This window comes from Clupea harengus, chromosome 3 (genome assembly GCF_900700415.2).
Source record: "Clupea harengus chromosome 3, Ch_v2.0.2, whole genome shotgun sequence".
Classification (NCBI taxonomy): domain Eukaryota; kingdom Metazoa; phylum Chordata; class Actinopteri; order Clupeiformes; family Clupeidae; genus Clupea; species Clupea harengus.
In genome coordinates this window covers 905,409-910,386 of record NC_045154.1, presented here as the reverse complement: position 1 = coordinate 910,386, position 4,978 = coordinate 905,409, and the positions used below count along the sequence as shown (strand labels likewise).

At 41.1% G+C, this 4,978-nt stretch overlaps 1 pseudogene; it reads right to left on the bottom strand.

The window, feature by feature from the left end:
* Positions 1–324: 324 nt before the first annotated feature.
* LOC105908725 lies at positions 325–3,992 on the bottom strand (annotated as a pseudogene).
* Between the last annotated feature and the right edge of the window lie 986 nt (positions 3,993–4,978).

The following is a 4,978-nucleotide window of genomic DNA, read 5'->3' as shown; positions in this document are numbered from 1 at the left end:
GTATTATTAATATAACTTATTTATCTTATTTTTTTGTAAAAGTCTCCACATGTTGTGAAAGTGTGAATTTGTTTTAATTGCTTGGTAAGTTTATACATTCAAATGCAAAAGCTTGGAACATTTTTAAGTTTCTTAATTAGATAAATATTTACTATACATTTCCTATAACAGCCAACACTATATTAGTGTTATAATTGGAATGTGATCTCATGCAGGTCCATTCCACAGAAGCTAACTACTAAAACTACTACTACTACTGTAAACAAACATTTGGTTGAAGTGCATGTCTGAGGCAGCATTAAAGAAAGGTATCCGTGTGCTGTATTTAAGGTATGATTTCTGTTAATATACATAGCTTTATTTAAGACAGCGGTGACCAGTGGGAATGTGGATAATGGGGATTTCTAATAGATACAATGTGTACATAGCAAATGTGGCTGAATATTTACAGGTTTTACTTTCATTGTTCATGAACTTCATTGTTCCAACTACATCTGAATTCATTGCTATATGAAGAACGTGTAGTTACTCTGCTTGGTATGTTGTAAAAGTCTGACCCCTGCCTGTGAAACTGGGTAAAGTTCACATCTTAACATAAGATATTGCTTACATAGATATTGTTTGTTTTTTCTGGTTGTTTCAAACAAGGCCATTTCACCAGTTTCCAGATGCATAAAAGAAAGTCCATAAGGCAAGCAGCAATCTTGTCTCAATCTTTTGAGCTAGTAATCAGATCCTTCAAGTCCTGCCAACAATGCAAACTCAACCTATAAACCCTAACCTTGACATGTCCCATTGTCTTGATCTCAAAATAGAGATGTTTCACTATATTGCCATTGGAAATCAAAGGAACGGATATATTCATACAGAATGTGTCAAATATGAGTCATACCATTCATTGCTCCCCTGCAGTTGCCTGCACGAGATTATTCACATACTGTAGCGCTGACGTCTTCAGGTCTGCACTTCAAACTGTGGGTGGAGGACAGTTGGTGAAATAGTCACTTTCCTCAACACAGGAGCAAATCGGCTGGGAGACTGTGGTTTTGTTTTCAAATCTTATTTACCCTTCAGTAAGTTCATGTTGACACTGACCTTAACAAGCATTGTTATGACAGGCTACTGTATCTAGTCAGTAATGTATCTGTATCATGAAGTAATTTCACCTGCAGCCAGCTGGCTGTGTTGACACCCTGACATCATTTGTTAGAATTTGTTTTGAACGTATGACGTCCATTTACAGAAATATTGACACTGCATTATAACATTTCCTGTTCTACTTCAAAGTCTTGGACAATGAATACATTCTGCAAATTTAAAATGAACAACTCAAATACGAATATGCACTAAAAACAGCAGGACCAACGATACATGATGCAAATTAAATTTGCAGGACGTGTATAGAACTATGGATTTGAAACAATTGGACAATTCATTTAAACAATTTACAGACAAAAGTCATATATATATTAAATTAATGATTCGACCCCCCATAAAAAAGCGTGCGCAAAAACGATTATCTTTAGCGAACAAATAGTTTAGTTTCGTCATGCGGTGTGCTGGTTCAGAAGGATTTACCCCTGAAAATGAGTAGTTCAGCTACAACCGCCTGGCCTTTTTCAGCTAAGCCCAATAGAAGGAACAGACAGAGACACCGCAAAACAGAGACAACGGACTTTGTGTGTCCATTCGTAGTAGTTTGGGAGCAATCATCGTTCTCCTGCCACCACAAAATCCAGTCCTTCAGTCACCCAAACCAGTGGTCCATCTTGCTAACAAAATTGAGGCTATGGCGTCCATACAGTTGACAGTATCAGTTTCCAATGATTTCCTTTAGTTGCATGTTACTGGTTTATTGTTATTTGTAGACAAAAGTTTGTGACCTCAGCGTTTTCAGTCCCGCACAAAAGCCTCGGCTCGTTGAGACATTGACTGATTTAATCCGTTCAGGTGTGTTGCCGGACCGGTCCCTGATCCGTTAAGAGGTCCTAGTGAGCCACAGTTCGTAAAACTCGTATACACCGATGATGTGCAGTACATGTGAGGCGGGAACATCGCATTATTCAGGAAATGACACTGTGATGACAGAGAAGGCGACCGCACGCGTGTGGATATCACTGGGCAGTCACCCTCTCCAGAGATCTGGGACGAGCTATTCCCAGAACCCGAGGAAGTTGCAATCTCGGCGAGCGACCACAGTTTAGGTTTAGCATTACCAGGGGGAGGTGGCAGTACGGCAGGTGTGGGGGACCTCTTCCATTGAAGGGCGACTGCGCGCATGGTAAACCTTCCGTTGCCGAAGGTTTCTCGTGCGCAAAAGCGTCCAGCCCTGGAGAAGTGATGGGAGCCTCGTGCAACCTACTTTCCTTGTCCTTTCGTTCCGAAGAATTGGAAATCGTATCCGCTGTCCTCGTGTCCTCGTTATAGATATCGCATAATTTTCTTGGTTTGTGGTTATCTGCAAAAAAAGTGTCACGAATTATTACTCCAACAATTTCAAAACCATATCCATATTCAGTGATTAAACAACACAATTGAAAAAGTGTCGATGGTTGGTCATACAAACAACAGCAGCATACTTGTGAATTTAATTCAAAGCAACTTTATTGGAACGATCCTAGTATAACGGTAGTATTGGCAAAGCAAGTGAAATAACAGACGTATGTACAAAATGTAAAGAACGTTTTTACTCGCACTTCTTCTTTGACCTGAGAAGCTACCCGGGTTGCCTACCTGAGTTGAAGGTTGACCCGGATGATTCAGTAGCCTTGATAAATTCCGTGTCATCGTCGTGTTTTTCCAAATCAATATGGTCATCCTCATCCTCTTCGTCCTCACTCCGGGCGCCTGGTGTCCATGTCATCTTGTTCTCTTTCTTCAGCCTCCGCCTGGCGTTGGCGAACCAGGTAGAGACCTGGGTGAGAGTCATCTTGGTGATGATGGCCAGCATGATTTTCTCCCCCTTAGTTGGATATGGGTTTTTTCGATGTTCGTTGACCAGGCTTTGAGTGTGGCAGTGGCATCCCGGGTGGCATTTTTGCGATAAGTGGGGTCTCCGAAGGGGTAGGCACCAATGGCCCGACATACGGGTGATACCCCAAAGACCCAGTCATGCTTGACGTGTGGTCAGCTGGAGATCCCTGAAGAATACATTAACACACTCAAAATACCAGTCTGTCATCCTCTTGTTGTGAAAGGCTTTTAACTATTCACCAATACTGTCTCTAACACACCAAGGCATAATTTCTTAAATTACAAATTATAAGTTTGTTAACGTGAATTACTCAAGTAGACAAGATCATTTTAAAATGAATGCATATATGCTTGTTTGAATAACATAAAATCTCTCTCTCTCTCTCTCTCACACATACACACACGCACGCATAGAATCAATGAGAGATATTACATGTTTAACAACAAAATACTGCGACACCCAAGTTGGGTTCACTTATAGCCTACACGTTTATTGTGATTAAAATAATCACCTAATATTATATAATTATGTAGATATTCACCTAATCAAGGTGGCAAAATACCTTTACATTACAACTTTTTCGCAAATCTAGCTGTTGCATTGTGCAAGGCCCATTTGTTTTAACAGTAAACCCCACTTAAACGGATTTCTGTCATGTCTCTCATGTAGGCTACAAAACGATGCACTCACCATAAACGAAGAGAATAATGCGCTTCCTGCCTCTGTCCTGAAGTGAACGGGGTTCAAGCTGACTGACCGAGTCGAGATGGCAGTAGATCCGACATACGGAGCGAAGGCTGAGCCCGAGGATCTCCCAATGTCCTCAGGTCTAGGTCCGATGGTCACACCGGAATTGTAGGCACACGGGTAGGGTGCTAAGGGAGCGGACGGTTGGTACAGATAGCCCCGAGGATGCGCCATCGTGTGTGCGCCCCATAAACTGGCTATTTATTGGAGCTTGTAACAGAGGGAGTACAATCCCCGTCACATTTGCAGAAAGTTCGTTTCTCCATTCAGAAATGCCCGGGCACGAGAAGATGTTATCAGCGTCCAATGGAGTGTAAATTGTTGGACTAGATGACTTTTTTACTATCGTCGTGCAGACTTACAGTCCACTTGTTTGTTTAATAAAGCTTCGACACAGGTCTTCTCGCTCTCGCGTGTTACAGTCCAACTCAGAAAACAACTTGACATTGCAAACTCCACAGAGAATTTTGACACATTCTACGTGCTAGTCGTGCTCCTCCTCCCGTGATCTGAAATGCGTTTCCCAGAGCCTTCTTAACGTTACGTCAATTGTAAGTTATACATTAAGTTGTAGCCTACCTTAACGTTTTCTATGTGTTTCCCGTATCGTCCCATTCCTTCTCTAAGAGATACTTTGGTTAGGTTGATCTGGACCACTCTTGTCTACCTTAACTCAGTCTTCAGATAAAACAAACGCTTGAGCCTAAACATATTGTGTTAGTGTCCGGACGTAGAGTAAGCACTGACTGCTATGTAAGACCAAGATATGCGTTGCATTAGGCTACATGTTGTGCTTCATTAAATAAAAGGAAAAAACATCGGTACAAATTAATTGGCCTTTACTTTTTAAATCTCTTGCGAATACAAACCTAGGGTAACATGTTTGTAGACTACTGTCGTCCTTTTTTTGGGGATCTTCAATTTTGACTTTCTTCCTATTTCTTGTTGACGTGCTTTCTAATGATGTTCACCTGCGCTCAAATCTAAATCAACTCATACTCATCTCACGCATGCTCAAACCTACACGAATGACTAAAATCGATTCCAGGTATGTCTTAAGGTATCCGTAGAAATGTTTCTCGGTATTTAGCGATTATGTAGCCTATAACCTAGGCCTTCACCATTATTATTCTCATTATGTCCAATGCAACAACTCCATATGTTTCGCGTAGGTAGACCTATATAATGGGTCGGGAAAAGCAAACAAACAAACAAACAAATAAAAAACAAATGAAAACAGTGGCAGGGACAGTTTAT